General features: G+C 33.8%; 1 non-coding gene across 1 annotated transcript; it reads right to left on the reverse strand.

Annotated features, from left to right (window-relative positions):
* Nucleotides 1-5,194: 5,194 nt before the first annotated feature.
* Nucleotides 5,195-5,299, reverse strand: LOC112480143. Its single transcript, XR_003046497.1, has one exon. It is a non-coding gene; the product is annotated as a U6 spliceosomal RNA (small nuclear RNA).
* Between the last annotated feature and the right edge of the window lie 230 nt (nt 5,300-5,529).

Below are 5,529 nucleotides of genomic sequence, written 5' to 3' on the forward strand. Positions count from 1 at the left end.
GGATGAGGAGGAAGGGAGAAACGTCATTCTATAAGAATAAATGTCATAGAAAATAATAGGAAGCAAATCTCTGTGTCTACTTTTATCCAACGGGACTTGGTTAGTAAGGTTAACTTACAAATATTTAAGAAAATGGCGACTGCATTAAGAACTTGCAACCTGTAGATGGTCATTCGGGATATCATTTCTCGATTAGGAGACTCCGCTCAAATGTATTGATAATTTTTTTTCTAATAAGAAAGTATCTGAGAGAAGAGCTAAGTAAGTTTGAGTTAACATATATTCTATTTGTAGGTTTCCATATCGTTTTGTCCATTTCTATGACAAAACCTATGAGAATCACTCGGATTTCCGTTAAATTTTCTCAAATAGACAAAATATGCAAGGAAATTAAAATGTGCTTACTTCCGCCCAAAACGTCCTTGGCAAATCAAATGTCCTAGTATTTGCCTACAATGTTATATGATGGGCAATGTGCTAAAGATTGAGGATATGCATTAATAAAGTTGAGAAATTGGTGGCTCAGAGAAATAAAGTGACTTCTCTAAAAACGTCTAACTAGTAAAAAGCATATCGGAAGTTCAAAATCAAGTTTTTCTGACTTTAAAGCTCATGTCTATTTCATATTCAGCCTGACAGCTTTGTAACAAACCATACAATTCTTTTCTTCTCCAATTTTAAGTTTCTGGAAAGTAACAGCTACTCTACTATGATTAAAAAACAAACAAATCAATCTAATAGGACACATACGATATATATTCCAAAGAGCAAATCTCTTTTAACCTAAAAAACGAAGTGCTGATAAATCACAGAACCTCATTCCATGGTACACTGTGGAACACAGAAGTAGAAAGACATTTTGACTCAAGAAGATCTTGAACAAGACTTAGAAAGCTACTCGTATCCAAATACCTGTGATATCACTATAATCAAGGTAATAGACATATCCAACACCTATTAGAGTTTCCTCATGTCCCTTAATGTGTGTGTGTGTGTGTGTGTGTGTGGTGTGTGTTATGTCCCTTAATGTGTGTGTGTGTGTAGCAACAACACTTAACATGAGATGTATCATCTTTAAATTTTTTTAAATTTTATTCTATTAGTTTCAAGTATATAGTACATTGGTTAGACATTTATATAGTTTATAAAGTGATCCCCTAATTGCTCCTTCTCTCCCCTGGCTCTCCTCCTAGCCATTATGTTAATGCTAACTGCACCCCCTATGCTGTGCTCCTCATCCCCATGACCATCTATCAACTACTAATTTGTACTTCTTTTACAGTCCTAAAGTTTGAAGTGTGCGATCCCGTATTCTTAACTCTAAGCACAACATTGTGACTTTGGCCATGACATTAACCTCTGTATGTCACGCCTCCTACATACATTAAATAGGGAGATCGTTATTATAGAACTGAATGAATGATTATAGCAGTTCTCAAAGTTTGGTTTGCAGACTCCTGGGCATCTTGAGACCTCCCCAGGAGCTCCAAGAGATGAAAACATCTTTATGATAATGCTAAGATGTTAAGATTTGTCTTTCACCAATGGTGAAAAAGCCACGGTGGGTAAAGCGTGAGCTAAGGCAGAGATACTAAATTGCTCTTGGGGCCTTTGCATTGTCATAATCCTGTGTGCATAAGCAGTTTGTAAAAATGATGGTTTTACTTATGAACATCTTTGAAGAAGTAGTAAGATTTATTGATTTTATTACATTTGTGCATTTTGGTACACATATTTGTAATTATTTTGTGTAAGGAAATAGGAAACATTCCTAAAACCCTTATGCTGCCTACTGAAGTACAGTGTTTGTCTTATGCTTATGCAATTGTTTGAGTGATGAGCTGAAGTAGCTCTTTTTTTCAGGGAACACTATTTTTACTGAAAGAACAATTGACAGACAACTGTGGTTATTCAGACTTCGGTATTTGGCAGAAATTTTTTTGAAAATGAACAAAGTGAGCCTGTCAGTTCAAGGAATTAAACTGACAGTATTTGCTGCCAGTGATGAAATTTGAGCTTTCATGAGAAAACTGGAATTTTGAAACCTTTGTTGGCCACTGTGAACTTGCAGCTTAACAATAGTTAAGATGCTTGTTGATTTTTGATGGCAATACTAATATATATAGTATTTTTACATTATGGAATGAAATGTGTCAATATTTGAAAGATCTGCATAACTCAGTGAACCAATATTTTCCAAATAATCAATGCACAAAGGAACAAAATTATGCAAAAGAAAAAGACACATTCGAAGTGCTGGGTAGACCAAGGGATGTTAATATAACAGAGCACAAAACATTCATTGATGGAATTTCAGAGTCTATGTTGCAAATAACCTTTAAGAAATTACCACTTGTTGAATATTGGTGCAACATCAAAGAATATTCACAATCATCTCAAAATTATCTCAAAAACGAAAAAGAAGAAAAGCAATGCCTCTCTTCTCACTCATTTTTTTCGTTTGGGAAATGAAAGATATTTTTTTAAATAAAAATATTTTATAGTCACATGAAATGAGTTTCTATTGCACTGGCTCGTGCAATATTTTGATCATTTAGGAGTTGGGGGAAGGGCAAATCATTACAGGGACTGTGAAATTTGTTGGACGTCGCTAAATCCTAATGATGCTCTGAAGAGAAAAAACTGTCAAGCTCGGTTCAGCCAATTACCAATCAATGGCATGATATTAAAGTCAAAAAAATCCTCCATATCCTTATTTAAAGAGACCCTACTTTCTGGAGCTGAGAAGCAGACTCAGCTGAAGACCAGGTCAAGGAATTCAGTGTAAGAGAGGGAGAACTTCAAGGAGACTCCAGCCCATCTAACCAGGTCTCTTGAGCCAGAATCAGGACCCTGAAAGGAAGAAACATACCATTTGGAATGGGTATGCAAGCACATTGCATCCCCAGACTCGGAACCCCAGAGCCCGCGTGGACTGGTGGCTCACTGCCTCTTGCTAGAGGACTGCAACCATCCACTTATCGGAAGGAGATGCAGAGAGCTAATGCCTTGAAAGACAACGCTTGCTCATCCCAAGATTTCCCTACCCCATTACTTTCCTGGAAACTAGGTCTATAGTTAGAGTGAGGTGTAGGCGTGGCCCACCTGGGGAAGTGTGTGTCCTGCTAAGAAGGGAGGAGATTATAGGGATTGAGCTACGGAGTCTGTTACTATGTACCGATAGGAATCGAGAGAACACGCCTGGAAACTAACTGGAGGATGCTCTAGAAGAAGAAAGGCAGAACATAAACTCGATGAGGGGAGAGTCTGCTATGATGCACCCCCATGATTCTGGATTGAATGCTTTGGCAAGGGCCTCTGGAGCTGGTGTAGCTGATTCTAATATGCAGCAGTGATGGCCACTGGTGACTTGAGAGAACAAGAAATGGCAGATATTAAATGAGCTAGAGAGTCCAGAAACGTGCCGAAGAAAGGACCAAAGGACTCTGAGAAACGAGCGTGCTAAAATGGATCTATTAAGAGACACAAGAAACCTCTAGCTGACCATGTTCCTTGAGAGAACTCAGAGACAGTCCTGCCATACATCTGAATATGAGCATTGAGATTTAACGTTATTCCAGCTAATGGGCATGCTGATATTAAAAAAACTACTTACAAAACTGCGTATTTGTTATATAATAAATATGTAAAATATTAAAAGAACCAAAAATACAATACAGCTTTAAAATACTACTTACATGCAAAGAAAACAATTCCATGTCTCAGACAATTTTTTTCTACAAATTTTATATAATTGAACACTAATTTTAGATTTGTACTCTAAGTGCTTATATTATATTAATAACCATTATTATAATGACAATATAATATTTCACTGTATAAGTTAGATGGTTTATTTAATTATTGTTCATAGTTTTCCATCTTATTTTTATTATATGTATCTACATTGAACTTTTATTATGCTCATAGGATATATTTATACATTTTTTTCTGTAACAATGTCTGTTTCATATTTCATTCTACCTTCACCAATAATGGCTATTCATTCTTTACCTCTCCTTTTTAAATTTTTACTAATTTGAGAGTAGAATTTGATATTTTATTGCTAGTTAAATAACATTAATTTGAGTGCATATTGCTTTAATATTCTAAAATTAATTTTTTACCCCTCGATATTAAATATGAAAGGCATTCTTTCAATAGCGTTCTTCAAAGGAATATGATCCCAGCTAGAAGCACTAAACTTGAGAAATAAAGAACAAAGGAAGAGTAATTATATGGATAAATCTAAATATATAGACTTTAAATAACAATAATGCCATGTAGGAGTTAAAATATGTGTAAAATAAAAACATATGACATAGTAGAAAAAAGGTGGATGAGGATACACATGGAGTTCATATTCTAAAGTCCGTGAATTATCCAGGAAGTGATAAGAGCTCTAATTCATAGTTACAGATGCATGTTGTACTCAGAAAGTTAATATTAAAGTAGTAAAATGTTGTATGATTAAGAAGCTAATAGGAGAGGAAAACAAGAAATATTTGATCATTCAAAGAAGAAAAAAAAGAAAAAAATGAGAAATATACAATTAACAATACTATAATATAGTAAGTACATAAAATAATAATCCAATATGAAAGTATGATTGAAAAACTGGAAGTAACCCAAAACTCCATTAGTAATATAATGGATTATTAAATTAATTCTATTTATATGATGGAATATTATACACCAATGGAAATGAAAAATTTATGATGAAGATAAAATAAATTATATAAACATAATAATGTTGAGAAAAGATGTTCAATCCCCAAAATTTTATGTACATAAGATTTTTAACAACAAGCAAAATTAATATGTGAGCTGAAAATTAAAATAGTGATGATTTTTGTGTCAAAGTAATTATAAAGAAGGAATCGGAATTTATGGCTTGCTGGTGTGTTTCATATTTTGCTCTGGGTCGTAATTTCATGGCCTTATCTTATAAAATTTCATCAAACCACACACTTGTGATTTGTACAATTTTCTAAAACTATGCTATACTACCATTAAAACAACAAGAAACTTTACTTTAAAAGCAATTGCTGGTATATTTCTAAATATTTGACATCCCATCAAGTATTGCCCAAAATACTAAGTATCAATGTTGTAGATAGTATCTTTTTGTTTCCTGCTTATTTATCATATTATCTATACAGGTTCCGTGATGTGGTTTATTATCTGGCAGACCGGTTCCTCCTTAAGTCTCTCTTTTTTGCGTCATCCTTGTGCAGGAGCCATGGTAATCATCTCTGTATAATTCCGATTTCAGTATATGTACTACCAAAGTGAGCACCTTAAATCTCTTTTTTAATTTTAAAAGTATCATAGCTAAGGGAAAATACATTTACATATATTTTTAAAGCTGGCAATGGCTTGATTTATCTGATAAGCCAGGACATATATACTGTTTACAGTATATGCTGATAGTGATCATGAACAAGATGATGATGATATTTTTAATTCATAACATTTATTGAGCACTTTAGACTAGGCATTGTTCTAATCACTTATATACATTAACTT

This window comes from Pteropus alecto, unplaced genomic scaffold (genome assembly GCF_000325575.1).
Source record: "Pteropus alecto unplaced genomic scaffold, ASM32557v1 scaffold134, whole genome shotgun sequence".
Classification (NCBI taxonomy): Eukaryota; Metazoa; Chordata; class Mammalia; order Chiroptera; family Pteropodidae; genus Pteropus; species Pteropus alecto.